This window comes from Falco rusticolus, chromosome 9, assembly GCF_015220075.1.
Source record: "Falco rusticolus isolate bFalRus1 chromosome 9, bFalRus1.pri, whole genome shotgun sequence".
NCBI lineage: Eukaryota > Metazoa > Chordata > Aves > Falconiformes > Falconidae > Falco > Falco rusticolus.
In genome coordinates this window covers 1,946,779-1,961,495 of record NC_051195.1, presented here as the reverse complement: position 1 = coordinate 1,961,495, position 14,717 = coordinate 1,946,779, and the positions used below count along the sequence as shown (strand labels likewise).

Sequence of the window (14,717 nt, the reverse complement as noted above, 5' to 3'; positions counted from 1 at the left end):
ATGACTTGCAAAAAAAAAGTCTGATTCATCTTCACCAAAACACAAAATAATGCAGCTGCCAGGCGGAAATAATAGCTTGAAAATGCTGCACTTCCATTTTTTGTTTCAACCAGTGCGCTGCGCTTTAAGGTAGAATACTCTGTATTTGAGATTACCTACATAACCATTGATCTTGATTTCACTAAACTGCCCTGCTCTGTGCTCAGTAGCTGTTATCCTGGATAGTTGTTTTCTTGGGCTTTCTCTTAAATTGTTTCATACAATCATAGAATTGTTTGGATTGGAAAAGACCTTTAAGATCATCAAGGCCAACCGTTAACCCAGCACTGCCAAGCCCACCACTAACCCATGTCCCTAAGCACCACATCCACACGTCTTTCAAATACCCCCAGGGATGGTGACTACCACCTCCCCGGGCAGCCTGTTCCAGTGCTTTAACAACCTTTCCGGTGAAGACATTTTTCCTGATACCAAACCTAAACCTGTCCTGGTGCAACTTGAGGCTATTTTCTTTGTCCTGTCGCTTGTTACCTGGAGAAAGAGACTGATCCTCACCTCGCTACAACCTCCTTTCAGGGAGCTGTGCAGAGCAATAAGGTCTCCCCTTGAGCCTCCTTTTCTGCAGGCTGAACACCCCCAATTCCCGCAGCAGCTCCTCATAGGTCTTGTTCTCCAGACCAGCTCCATTGCCCGTCTCTGGACATGCTCCAGCACCTCAGGGTCTGTCTTTCTTGAAGTGAGCGGCCCAGAGCTGAACGCAGGACTTGAGGTGTGGCCTCACTGCCCTGCTCCTGCTGGCCACGCTGTTTCAGCTACAAGCCAGGATGCTGATGGCCACCTTGGCCACCTGGGCACACGGCTGGCTCACATTCAGCCAGCTGTCAACCAGCCCCCCCAGGCCCTTTCCCACCGCACAGCTTTCCACTTACTCTTCCTCAAGACTGCAACATTGCGTGGGGCTGGTGTGACCCACGGGCAGGACCCGGCACTGAGCCTGGTTGAACCTCTTGTTGAACTGAGCCTTGTCCATGGGTCCAGCCTGCCCAGGTCTGTCTGCAGAGCCTCCTGCCCTCCAGGTCAACACTCCCACCCAACCTGGTGTTGTCTGCAAACTGAGTGAGGGTGCACTCAGTCTAGCCGTTGGCAGTAAAACAATATGAGAATTATGGATTTAGATATGCTTGTTAAGCTGTAGAGACCATTTTCTCTGGAAAACTGGAAGAATTCTGTTTAGAAATTATAGGAGAAAACTATGAAAATTCAGATTCCACTCCTCTTCCCAGTGTCACGTAGCTTTTTTTTTTTTTCTTTGGAAAGCAAAAGCAGGTTAATAACATTGGTTTCAGAAGGTAATTTTATTATTTTTTAATGGTTCTTGCCATTTGCCTAAAGGTTTGGAGGTATAGCAGAACGCTGGGCAAGAGCCCCCAAACCTCTTGGAGAGCACCAACAATTTTTTCACATGATTGCTCGTTTATGGGGGATCGGTAAGTAGCCTGTTAAGCACACTGGTTGGAGTACATTGCATTTCCTACATCTGTCAATTGCAATATTTGATTGTCAGCAGTCAATCAGACTTGAATTTGGTGATCTGGGGAGGAATTAAAATACACGCCTTACATGCTGATCGGTGGCAGTGTTGGGTAAAACTGGCTGGACATCTCGGAGCCAAATTGTCCCCAGACTTCAGAAATTGGTGTGGTGGTGTGCATTGCTGCCTGCCTTTTACCATTTAATGCCAACAAATGTGGCCCTTTGTGTGTGGATGAGTGCTATCTAAAAGTAATAGGCAATGACCTTCCTATCTGTGCATTCACCAGTAGGCTCCGTCTCAGTGATGGGCACCCTCATGGACCCTGTGCAAGTTCCTTACCCATCACTGGAGGTCCAAAGGCACCAGCAGCATGGCAGGACAGCACTGGAGGTGGAGGTTTGCGTCATGATACCACCTTCTGATGACAATGAGCAAAACATGACATAAGACACTGCTCCACCTGACCAGGTGGTAGTAGTTCCTGGCCATGGTAACATGATGCAAGGGCAAACCCACAAGCTGCAGCTGGAGGGCTGTCTTGCAGGTGATAAGGTGGTAGATACCCACGTCTCCTGCCAAGTCATTTATGGAGATGCTGCACAGTGCTGCACGGTGAGTCATTCGACACAGGCACCATGATGTGACAGACATCCAGAAGAGGAAGGGGGTAACCTCAGGGACACGCAGCAGAGCCTGGTCCCACCTGGCACAGCAGCTGGAATCACTCTGTAGCTGCAGTCGCTTTTTCACAGATACCAAACTCATGGTCTCTCTCTGGATGCATTTGCAGCAACTTACATGTAAATAATAAAAGCCCTGTGCATTCATCTCTTGGTAAGGATCATATGTATGCTTATGTTAACGCAGATGGTAATTGCACACAGCCGTCTGGCTACTGGTGTCACCCTCCCTGTTGAAGGGCTGATGCATCGCAGCTTTGAATGGGGGGCTATTGAGAGAGAGCCCCTCTGTGCACAGGGGAGGGGGAAAGGGTCTGCAGTAACAAACTGGAAAAGCTCCTATTTTACCTGATAATACTATAAAACTCATCTAACTCTCTCGTACAAACACAGCACAACTTTTCTGAGCGTACAGTCCAAATTATTCCTACACTGCATTTTTGTTTAAGCATTAAAATTCAAGGTCTAAATACGTAGTTTGAAATTGGAGAGGAGTACATGCACATTGCAAATGTAGATATATCTTGCTGAGTACACAGCCCATAAAATATGTAGTATAAGATCACTCATTTATTTAAAGATGCTTTTTACTTCAGATGGAAAATGACACAAATCTAAATATTACAATGCAAAGTAATGTGTAACTGTCTGTATGTTATAGCCTTAACACTATACTTTTGATGCAGAAGAGATATAGCAGCTGCACTTTAATTTCAAGCAAATTGATCCCAGATGTAAATGTTGTTTTGTTCCATGGAAGATAGTGCACAGGTAAAGCAAATATCATTGGTTTATAGTCCAACAGAGTGTTGCAACAGGATCCAGCCTCTTCTGCCTGGGCACACATAAAAGCCTGGTGGCTGCGACAGAGTAGGATGTCTGAAAAGTATACCGTAAAAAGAGATAGCTTTGCTTTTTACCCTTTAAGAATACAACCACCTGTGATCTAAGTAGCTGTTTTGAAGCCAGGAAAGCTTCTTGACTTGTCAATTGTCCTGGAGGCAAGATCTAAATTTGGCTTGTTTTCCATTTCTTTTCACTTCACATTTTGTAGAAGCATTTTTCTCTCACCCTATTTATGTTTGGCATAAAAGGGAAAAAAAACAAACAAACAACCAACCAAAAATCCCCCTACATTTACTGATTCAGTGAGCCACTACTTTCAAAGTAAAAATAATAGTAGGAATTGTGCTTCACTGCCCGGAGATACCCCCAACGTCAGTGGGACCATGGGCAACGTATAAACAGCATAATAGTTTCTTTACCATCCCCTGCATATAGAGGACAGCAAAGTCCAAATATCCTGCTGTCACATCTCTTCTTTTGAACAATAAGATTTTTTATTTTTTGTCAAGTAGGGCAACCTGCTTGTCCACAGAGGAGAAACCCACAACAGACAACTTACCCCAGTGCTGCTTCCCAGTACCAGAACTCAACCAAGCACAGCTGCTGGAGCCCAGTAAACTCATCCAGAAGCAAGAGAAGATCTCTCAGGTCAATTATTTCTTCAGTTTTTAAAAGTGTAGATGTAGGACTACTTTACCTGTGTGGGATCTGGCTGTGCAATCCTTTCCTGTGCAGGCTGGCTGGCGGGTGCACGTAATGCATTAGCACATGGGCGCTGCTGGCTCAGAAAGGGGCCACTCGCAGCCCACCCTGGGTGATGATTGCTCTGCAGGCTGGCTCAAAAAGAGGTGGCAGCGATGCCCTTCACCTCTCATGACAACTCTCCACTTCTATATAGCTCCCCTTTGCCTTTCCATCCTTCTGCAAGACGGATTACTTGTAGCTGGTGTTTCCTGCTTTTGTTTTCTATTGCTTTTAGGTCAGGTTTGCACATGCGTTTATTCTGGTTTCACAAAGGCTGTGATTTAGTTAATTGGGGGGATAATGTGTTTGGATGCTTCTAAATCAGTATCATTTGAATTGATGTTTAAAGTTAAACATTTGAGAGCTCCTCTATTTGATAGCTACACTGATTTAACTCTTATTTCCTTCTGAATCAGTGTAGGCAAATCAATGCACAAGTTGTGCACTGGATGCATTTCCTTTCAAATACCAAAATACCTGAATAAAGGTATATATACCATATGTAAAGGTGTTACTGAAGGGCAGGTACTAGACAAAACTGTGGCACTTCTGCACAGCAAGTATTTTTTTCTTCATACAGTGCAGGGAATCGACTGAATCTGTCACAGATGTGTATAAGATGTGTACAACCTTATGTAGCAACTTCTGCGAGTATTTAGCAGTAAGACATATTGACCACATTCTGAAGTCCTTACTCAGACGAAACCTGCCCAGAGGTCAATGTGAATCTCGATTAATCGATTTACTCAGAAACAGCTCACAGTTTCTGTACGGTTTTGAAGCACAAACCTTTGAACAGAATACAAAATCAGAATTAACATCACACCAGGACATGGGAAGCCACAGTGAATGTTCGTCCACACGAGCTGTTCTTCGCTGGGGTCATGAAAAGTGTGGCAGAGAAGGGAATGTTAATTTTTTGGCAGCATTGGGTTGTGGGAGGAGGCTGGGGTGGGAGCAGGGACAAGGATGCATTTGCCGAGAGGATGTAGCAGCATGCACTCAGCCCCGGCTGCTTGACAGAGCTGCTGTATAATAGCAGGGCACTCACCTCAAATCATAGGTTGTGAAAACTGACATTTCCATTCAAATTACTCCAATAGCCAACTGTTCCCCGGTGCAACTTCTTCTGTAAGTGACACAGTGACAGTGATCCAGGAATTTAACTTGCTGTTGTCTCGTTCCAAGTGGAATTATGAAGTTTGTGACATGCATTAGGAGGATGGCTCCTGGTCGCAGCCGGTGCTTTGCGTGTCTGTGCGATTAATCACAGGTCGAGCACAGAGCCCAGGAAGTTTTGTCAGCTCAGGATAGCTGTCCCTGCTGTGAACCTCCTCTTACTGAGTCCTTTTCTCTTCGTTTCCCATTGTCTGAGAGAAAAGCTACTGCTCCACTGAAGTTTTCCTGGCACCTCCTGGTTCCTTGAGATTTGTTTTAAGCTTCTGTCTTTAATTATGATGGGCAGATCATCTGTTCTTGACACATGAGTGCCTGATGGTCACATCGCTGTGCACCCTCCTCTCCTCAGAGATGCCTCTTGGATTTATTTTTTTTTCCCCACAACTTAACTGTGCAAGTTACCTTTTAAATTTCTGTCTAGCCTTTTAAGCAGGAAGCCTTCTCTGTTCATAAAACAAACCATCAGATTTTGTAATTTGAGGTGTTTGCCATATACAGGCTGAAATTGCATGTAATTTTTGCACAGCTTTACTTTTGTATTACATGGTCAACCATAAAACCCCTTTGGTTTGTTGCACTCTGCAACAAATGTCACCAAACTGGCTTTGGCTTCCGCATTTGGCGGAGGAGCCAAAGCGTTTGATGGTGGATTACCTGCCTGTACCTTCCATGCTCCTGGACAAATCTCCGTCGGTCAGCTGCAACTGATGACCAAAGCAACAAGTCTCAAGGTAGGTCCTTCGTATGCCATGGTGGCATCTTTCAGAAGAGGGTCCCAGGACCCATCCAGTGGTCAGGTTGGCACAGCACCATGGAACTGGGAGAGACTGGGATGTGGTTGGGGTCAGGCTATGGGCCCTCTTGTTCTACCCCATGTCTTCTGCAGAGAAGCTGGGCAAGGACATGGATCCTTCATGCCTGGTGAACTAAAACTAGCAATGGCCCAGAGCCCCAGTGATGGATCTGAACGTCAGCAAGCTCGAAATCTATCTGCATCTGGATCTCAGCCTGGCTTACGGTCATCTTCACTCAAACCCCATTTTTTTTAACTTGATAACCAGGAAATTCATCAATCAGTTACTAAGGAAAATATAATTATAAAGTCATGTTTACCTACACTTCTTGGAGAACAGGGCCTCACTATTGCTATCGCAGTCAGAAGAATAACTAATGTCAGGGTTTTATAGTGAATTCATTACCTCCTTGGACAGGGAGCAACTCTCACTATATTTTGCAGAAAAACTTTCAGAAGAAGAAAAAATACAGTGTGTGCTGTTTGGGAGTCATAGTCTTCACCGCATGACAACGGAAGTCAATAGACCAAATACATGGACTGTTTTTTGATTCGGCACCATGCACCATCCATGAATGAAGATATTCTGTTAAATTAAAATTAGTCCATCATTTCCAAATAAAATTTTCATAGAATATTGCATCTCAGATGCTCTGCAAAATGATGTATAACCAACATGCTCAGGGGTCAGTTGTTAGGGTATACTGGTATCCTGGAATATCAGACTACTCCAAGCTTATGCTTTGATCTTGCTTTCAAGTTCCTGGAAGTTAATTCTGGTCCCTGTTGGTCCCTGAGTGTGGATAAAGTCTATGCTAGGTATTCACCACCACCATTTTTTCTGTAAGACTAATTTCACATCTCCCTCCACATCCCCTACCATCCCAACATTTCCTTTATCTGATTCACCTCCTGCATGTGGTTCCCTTTGGGTTTAAGCTAAGTGTTTGAAAGCAATGGGAAGTGTCCACAGGGGACTGTGACCTCTGGGGTTTAGATCAGGTGCTTTGCTACTCAGTTTTCATTTCTGCTTTTGGACCTGCAACAACAGCCCAATCATCTACAAAGCTTAAAAGCTCATGAAAGCTTCTTCAGTCTTCAGAGGTGTCATGTCATTACACTGCGCTGTAAGTTCTGGTATCAGTTGGCTGTGGTTGAAGCCTTCAATAAATTCCTTTTGAATATGACTTTATGGTTTTCCACCTGCAAAGAAATACAGCCTCATTTACAGACCGCTGTTGTGTTTATGTTCATTTTGGAAGACACATCCATCTACTGAGAAAAGGTCTGACCAAGACTGTGGAAATTGCCACTAAAGCAAAGGTGGGGATTGGATATGTCCCAAACCAAAACTTGCTAAAATTTTGCTGTTCTATCCTTAAGAAAGGAAACTGCAGAGCTGCCTTCCTGGGGCACTGCTTCGTAGTAAGTCAGGGTACTTCTGAAGCAAAAACATGTGTAATCTTTATTTATTCTATACCATTATCTGGAATCCCCAAATAGTTTCTATATGTTTGTTTGAAAGCGGTTCCATGACACCATGGATGCTGAGCTGTATCTGGGACTTGATAGCTGGCTTAGTGCTGTTGAGCTGACTCAGATGACACTAAATATTTCTTCACACCTACGGAAGGGTCATGTCAGTACAGGCAACCCTAAGAACAGAAAACAACATGAGAAAATGATCTGATTGCTTAATTCCCTGCAGTGGACCTGCTTTGAATATCACGACAAAGGCCACAAGCACTTCAGATTCTTGATGTGAGAGGCCTCTGGAAATTGTTGAGATTTCGTATTCCTGCGAGAGGAGATGTGCCATACTCAGGAACAGGAAAGCCCCCATCTCGTGCAATGCCCACCGGTCCCAGTGCTGCTGGAGCTGCAACATGCTGGGTGATCAGTGCACCTTGCACAAGCATTTGTAGGCTTTGCACAACACTGCAGGGAGATCCTGGGTGTCTCAAGGCACTTTTACACAGAGAAGAAATGCTCAAAACCATAAAAACCTCCCCCAAAAATACTAATGAATTATGTGCTCAAGGCTGTCAAAGAGTGAAAAATTACTTGAGCACAGCAATTTAAAAAGTTGGGGGTGAGGCAGTGTTTGCAATTACTATTATAGAGACCATATAGGCTTTTGATGAGAAATAAATAAAACCCAACCTGTTTAGTGAATATTAAGCTGCCTTGTGAAGTTTCAGAAAACACCACTTTGCCTGTTGTGAGAAGTAACAGCTTTAAATCTCCCATGGTCTGGCCAAGGAGAGAAGCGTGTGTACTGGGTTTGGGTTGAAGGAGATATGCTGTAAAAATAGTGGCTTTCATTAAGATGAATCACAGTAAAAGTAACAAAAAAGTGCTTTGATACAACGGTGAATAGAGGATTAACTGCACAATGCTGCTGTTTTTTTAATTCTGCATGTCTCCTTTTTTTTGTGTGTTTGTTCGTGATGCCAGCAATAAAAATAATGTTTGGCTGCTAAGTGCGTAAGTGTGCTAAAAAAGGGCTTTATAGTGCCCAGAATCTGTTTGTCAGCAGGTGACTGCTGTGGGGAGGGAGGAAGGGGAAAGCTTGTCTTATTTTATTTTCAAGGGTAGAAATTTAACATTGGGAACCCAATTCATATTTTATTTCTTATCAAAACTTATCTCCGTAACTATGAGCATGTATATGCACCAAATAAATAAAAAAAAATTAAAAAAAAAAAAGTACAGCCCATCCAGCTTTGAGGGCGGGTTATTTATAGAAGATCTCTGCCTTTTGTCAGATTGGTGGTTAACGATGTTCTTCCAGAATAAACCCTATTCTGTGCAGCAGAAGAGGAAGAGTCCTGCGGAGAGTGTGCATGTAAGCTAATGTCCCCGAGACAGAAAGGGCTGTGGCAGAAAACGCTGCTGAGCAAAATCCACAACAATCTAATCATCATCTCTGGTAGTCAGTGAGAGCTGTGGGAGAAGACGTTGTATAAAGCAGATACATCCAGGAAATAATGCCTGTCCAGTGCAGCCAGATGGAGTGGGTATATCCTGACCAAGCATTTATTTTAATAAATGTTCAATTAAAATTATTTCTGTAGTGCAAGCATGGTCCAGAAGTAGTATAGGAATTAATAAGATTGCTGATAGAAATAAACATTAAGATAATTGTGCACAAGTTAAGAATGACGGTTATAAAAAAAAATTCTTAACATTTCTATAGGATTATTTTATGCATGTACAAACCAGAAAATGTTAGTTCAAGCTATGCTTTAAAATCATGTTTTTAAAACTCTAGCTCTTTTTTGCACAAAAAATCACCCGTAACAGTGCCAGCTCTTCCTGTGCCCATGCAACACGTCTGTAATCTGTGAGTTTATATAAACACAGTAATTGAGGAAAAACTCTGCTAGAAACTTTTATCTGTATTATGTCTGTAATATGACATACATGCTGTCTAACCCGAAGTTTATGGTAGCAGAGGTGACGGATGAACAGAGGAAGATTTTTCTGGTTTTATACCTTGATATAACCCCATTTATGTGTGAATTTGTGGGTACATGAATCCCTTATTAAGTGAGTAGAGCTCTTCATACAGCTAAAATTCTGTACGTGCTTAAGTACTGCCTGAGACAGCATCCAAGCAGGCGCTTAGCAGCCGGCTTTTATTTTGTTGGTTACACCCTGGTCTTATTCCTTCTGTGAGTTTGTTTATCAAAATGCGATGTATGTCCCAGGTTAAAGTTTCTGGAGCATACCTGTGGTGTGTTTGCAGCCTTCATCCTCGAGTCAAAGGTGGAAGGCACCTGAAAATAAACAGAAGTCAGACGTGCTGATGCCAGGGATGGGTCTGACGCTGATTAGCAGACAGTCTGGAAATGCCAGAAATGAAAAGGTTAAGTACACAATTTATTTTTTAAATGAGAGACTTTGTGTTTGTCTGGCAAAATATTACAATATGTAGTTTGGAGGTTTTTTTAGAGGTGCTTCGTTTCGTTCAGTAATTAGGCCTGAGTGGTTATCTCAGATCCTTTTTCCCATACTTTGGACATTATTTCTGCGTATGTTCAGGTGATGATGTTAAGTGCACACGAACACTTCTGAGAAGTAGGCACTGGGTGTCACACGTCAGTATGTCCAACAACGCGTGTCCTTGTGCACGTGCCGCCGCTCGCCCTGTTCTGTTTCCAGCTCTGCAGGTGACCCATGGCCATGCAGGATCCCACCTGGCAAACCAAGCCACTCTGGCCACGGCACAGACCCTGTCCTGCAGCCCACGATCCCAGCCCAACTCCAGCACCCAGCTGGGGAAACACGGCAGACCAGTGCCTGGCTACCCGGTCCTGGCTGGGATGGTGCAAGCGTGTACAGCTACTCTGTGAGAAGAGAAAATCAAATCTAGGCTGCACGCAATCAATAGATCTTAAAACAGCTGAGTATTTCTAGAAATAATGCTTTGGAGAGGTGTCTGTGACCCAGAAAGGAAAAGCTTTAGCAGTGTCTAAAATTCCTGGAAGGGTTTTTTTTATTTCTCTGCCCGCATCTCTTTAACCTGCTACTTCAAATCCTTGGTGGCTGCTTCAGATTTTCCATCAAGGCAGTCACCCAGGATGGACATCTGGCACAAAGGGGACCACAAAGCTGGGCATGTTCAGCCTGGAGAAGAGAAGAGGGAGAGGGAGAGGGCATCTCACCAGTGCCTACAAAGATCTTAAGGGCGAGTGCCAGGAGGATGGGTCCAGGCTCTTCTCAGCGGTGCCCAGCGACAGGACAAGGGGCATCGGGCACAGGCTGCAGCACAGGGGCTTCCATCTGAGCGTGGGGCAGAACTTGTGCGCTGTGAGGGTGAGCACGGGCACAGCTGCCCGGAGAGGCTGTGGCGTTCTCCTGCTCTGCAGACACCCCAACCCGCCTGGACGTGGCTCTGTGCAGCCTGCTCTGGGGGACCCTGCTCTAGCAGGGGGTGGGACGGGGTGGGCTCCAGAGGGCCCTTCCAGCCCCCACCATGCTGAGATTCTGTGGCCAAAGCTCGAGGCTGCCCCTGCCCATTGGGACGTTCCCCTGGTGAGGAGGGTGCGAAGCATCCCGGGGAGCCCCAGGTCACTGCCACCACCTGCAGCTGCCCGACACTGCACCTAATTGCCCCACCAGGGCCGGCTCATGCCAAGACAGTTAACGGTCAATGCACCAGATTGTCCCCCAGGGTATTTGCAAAGTGCCCAAAGCTCCCACAGCCACAGCGTGGACTCCAGTGGGCTGCTGGGCCCCTGCTCCGTTAGCTGTTCTGATGAAGACTAACCCAGGTTGCAACTACTCAGTGTTGAAATTCAAGCTGCCAGTGTACCTAGGGAAATGGAAACAAGGGGAAGGGAAATGCTGGAGTAAATTTAAATAAGAAATCCATTCAGCAAAATAAAAAAGGATTTGGGTTTTGCAGTAGCTGCAAGCAGAGGAGCTAAAGACCAGTCATGAAGGAGATTCCATGTATGAGTAGCTACACTCTGGAGCAGTCCGTGGGTGTGCCCTGTGCTCATGGGTGAAAAGCAACACGTAAGTCTTCACAGGCTTCAACTCTAAAGATTCAGTTTATTTGTGACAATATTATTTGTTCACTCCTAATGAATAAATATTGCAAATAATACTGTTACTCTGCATTATCTAAATGTTGTTAAAAATAGAACATGCATTAATTTAAATATTACACATCGTACAAGTACAGGCACTGTACAGATGTGAGTTAAAGGGCTAGAGCTGTATTTTCATTTTCAGGCCACTAATAACGCTCACGTCTCCGTTACCATATCTGACATTGCTGTATGCCTAATGATTCCTTCTGAATTTGCTCATGAGAAACACCTTAATATTTAAATCATCACACCAAATATTAAAAGGTTTTGCTGGTTTCCCCTTTCACTCCAAGCACAAACTAGGTGCAAGCTATGCATCTTTAAAGTCAATGCATCTCTCCAGTCATTACAAAATGGGAAATAAATAAATAAATAAATGAATAAATAAATAAATAAATAAATAAATAAATAAGCCAAAAAACCCAAGGGCTGGTAATTTAGTACTAGAAAGTTAATTCAGGAGACCTCTAACCTTTAAACCACCACGTGACTATTGATTTTCAATATTGCGCGGGTCCGTGCCACCCTAAGCGTGTAGTTCAGCAGATTCAGAACAGTTTTTTCCTGATCAGTTCAGTCCCCAAGTACTTGTGCATTAAGACAACAAATACCGGCGGCTCCCAGCCTGTCACATGGCAGCCCCGTGGACGTGCCGGGTTTCTAATGAATATGGGCCGCTGGCAAACAGACCACGGCGAGGGGTTTCCTCCGGCCTCTTCCCAAAACCCGAGGGCTGTGCCGTGGCCGGGGACCAGCGCGGGGCCAAGGCAGCCAGTGGCGGGAAGGGATGCGCTGTGCGGTCCATGGAGCCCGAGCATGGCACGTGCTAACGTGAGGTCTCTGCACAAACCACTGCCTTCACGCCAAAGCATTTCCATTTAACATTTAATTATATTCCCCGTGTTAAGTTGAGGGTTGTAAGGCTTCTAAACCTGCTTTTCTCCACCCAAGAAGCAAATGAAGATGGAAATAGTGGTGATGCTCCAAGATGCTCTGAGCCCTGGTGTCTGGATTATGTGGTAATACCAGGACATGCTACTTTAAACACCTTCCTCCTTTTGTAATCACCAATTAGTTAAATCAGCGACGGTGCCAGGCTGATGTGCTGCAGGCCATGTGCGCAGCATCCCCAGCTCTGATGAAGATGTGTTTTAACCCACACACCTAAAAAAGACTTCAGCCTTCCCTCCTCCCCCCAGCTTTATTGATTATTGAAAATGTTACATCCCGGGGAAGAAAATGTCATTGCTTTAAATACCAGCATTAACAGTTGATAAAAGTTCTTTTTCACCAAGGCGCATATGATGAAGAAAAATTAAACAATGGAAAAGACAGAGAAATATACAGAATTTAAAAGAGAAAAGAAAATCATTTGCACATTAATTCGACCGCGAAGGAGCTTCACTCCCTTAAGTAAGCAGCTTAAAAGCGAACACGTCTCATACTGGACTTTTTACTGGAACGGTGAAATATATAATGAAATTCAACAAGGAAACTGGAAAAACAGCCAAATTGGTGCAGCAAAGTGGTTAATAGGATCATTAGCCTACTCGCTGTATTTTTTTGGACATTGTGTGCCTGTACCATAGTCCTCGAGAGCAGATTGCAGGAACAGGCTGACAGTTACCCGCTAACTCAGCAGTGCTGGGTGCAAACTGCCATCTTCCTGTGGATTTACAGCTGCCACTTCTGCTACTTCAATTAGTTCTATAGCACACAGATGTTGCTTAAATGTTGCTGCTAATGATACTGCAATAAGCGTAAGATTCATGCCATATTTTGAGGCACGTAAATTTCTCAAGTGGCACAATTAAAGTGGAAATATTAGGTGGGGAGAACTTGGCAGTCTCTCCAACTTGGAAAGCGCACCCGCTATGCAATAATGGGTCAAAAATTCATTCAAGTTTTACTGCTGTTCAGAGTTTTAAAAGACTTTTCACAGTTGAATGCAAAGTAGTAAAAAGCAGAGTATTAGGAAATGAGAATGCTGTTCTGTTATTCAGACATGACTTTTAATTTCAAATTGAAATCACATGCTTACCTTCGCCGCGAGGGCTGCATGTTGCCTAGCCGCACCGCCAAGATGCAAAAGGAATAAATAAAAAGTTTTCATTAATAATGATTTAATTGCTGCATCTGCACAAAGGTTCAGCATAGCGGTTGTATTAACGGGGGGGTGGGGGGGGGTGGGTGGGAAATGGTTTCCCAAATCACACACAGAGACAGCATCAATCATTTCTGAAGCCAGATGTAGCCTCCAAACTGCAGCCTGACAACACATCTCCTGTTTGTGCAGCCACCAAGCAATTATTCTTTCCATTATATCTCCCAATGACAGATCTCCAAACCCAGGGCTGTAAAAATTAGAGTTTGGGCTTATACAGTTGTGTCAGGTCTTAAAAAAAAAATAAGAAAACTTATCATGGCTGCAGTGTTTATGAGCTTGTCAAAGTACATGTACATAATTTTCATCAGAATTTCTTTTACCTCATTTCCAATCCTTCAGGATTAGATTTATCAGCAGCTCATTCGGGGACAGCTCTGTGCGTGCATCCGAGCGGCTTTTCCACCTGCAAGCAGGATCCAGAGGGGAGCCTGTTGGGTTGGCTCTGGTTGTGAAACACGTAAGCTTTTCTTCATCCCCAAATATTTTTCTCGTTCAAGTTGTTTTTAACATACTGCCTTAGATGTCTGACAAATTTAAGGTGCAATTTTTAAAAATGGTTTTACAGCTCAGTCATGTTCGGAACATACATCACTGCGAATGCATTTTGATGGCGAAGTAATGGCGGCAGCACTAAACCAGGAGGCAAACCCGAAGAAAGATAGCTGGAAATCCAAAGATTATTCCATGTAATGTTTCATTTATTTATACCAAGGAAAGATTAGCAGGCGAGTACTGATTTTGAAACTTCCAGTGTATGCAGTATTTAAAGGATGAAGTTAAATGTTAGGAGAAGTCATCAATGGCAAACTAAGGGTGCACCAGCCTGGTGAGCACTGGCACCTTGTATGTAAATTACTGATATTCTACCGCGGTGCCCAAACGTTTCCATTTCTCTGCATGGCTCCGTCCCACTCCTGGTTTGGATTATTTAACAGCAAATCTTACAGATGTCAGACTTGTCTTGTTCCGAGGCAACAAGGACAATAAGTTCCAGCTGACCTCAGGACAATGAATCTTGCAAGAGCACGGTGTGTGTTTTATACCAGCGTGAACAGCTCCCGTGTAATGGAGAGAGAGGGAGATGTCACCCTCGCCTCACTGCTGGCACGGCACTGCCTGAGTGCAGAGGCAGCCCCAGACCCCACAAACGGGAAGGAGGCAGCCAGTGCAG

At 44.3% G+C, this 14,717-nt stretch overlaps 1 long non-coding RNA gene across 1 annotated transcript in view; it reads left to right on the top strand.

Moving 5' to 3' along the window:
• The window catches only part of LOC119153092, a 33,608-nt gene that overhangs the window by 3,933 nt on the left and 14,958 nt on the right, over positions 1-14,717 (top strand). Inside the window, exons 3-5 of the long non-coding RNA XR_005106032.1 lie at positions 3,573-9,647; positions 11,190-11,302; positions 13,886-14,003. This is a non-coding gene — a long non-coding RNA (uncharacterized LOC119153092). The remainder of the gene's footprint in view (positions 1-3,572; positions 9,648-11,189; positions 11,303-13,885; positions 14,004-14,717) is intronic.